The sequence below is a fragment of the Trachurus japonicus genome, chromosome 22 (assembly GCF_045865225.1).
Source record: "Trachurus japonicus isolate A0001 chromosome 22, Traja_1.0".
NCBI lineage: Eukaryota > Metazoa > Chordata > Actinopteri > Carangiformes > Carangidae > Trachurus > Trachurus japonicus.
The window spans coordinates 17776093-17776330 of record NC_140928.1 but is presented as its reverse complement, the minus strand read 5'-3'; positions in this window follow the sequence as shown (position 1 = coordinate 17776330).

Below are 238 nucleotides of genomic sequence, written 5' to 3'. Positions count from 1 at the left end.
GGTCTAAGAAGAGTAGGAACCAGTGGTGAGCCAGAGGGGAAAATGTGGAGGGATGGGGTGAGGGGGATTATTACATACCACTGTTCCCCTGTCCCCAGTGAGCTGGACTCTCTGTGTGTTAATGGGCAGCAGGGCTACCCAAGACAGGATTACCACTCACGTGGCATTGGCTTGAAGGCCAGCTCTGACCAATAAGCTTTGACACTACAAAACTGAAGTTACTGAACTGAAGTTATTG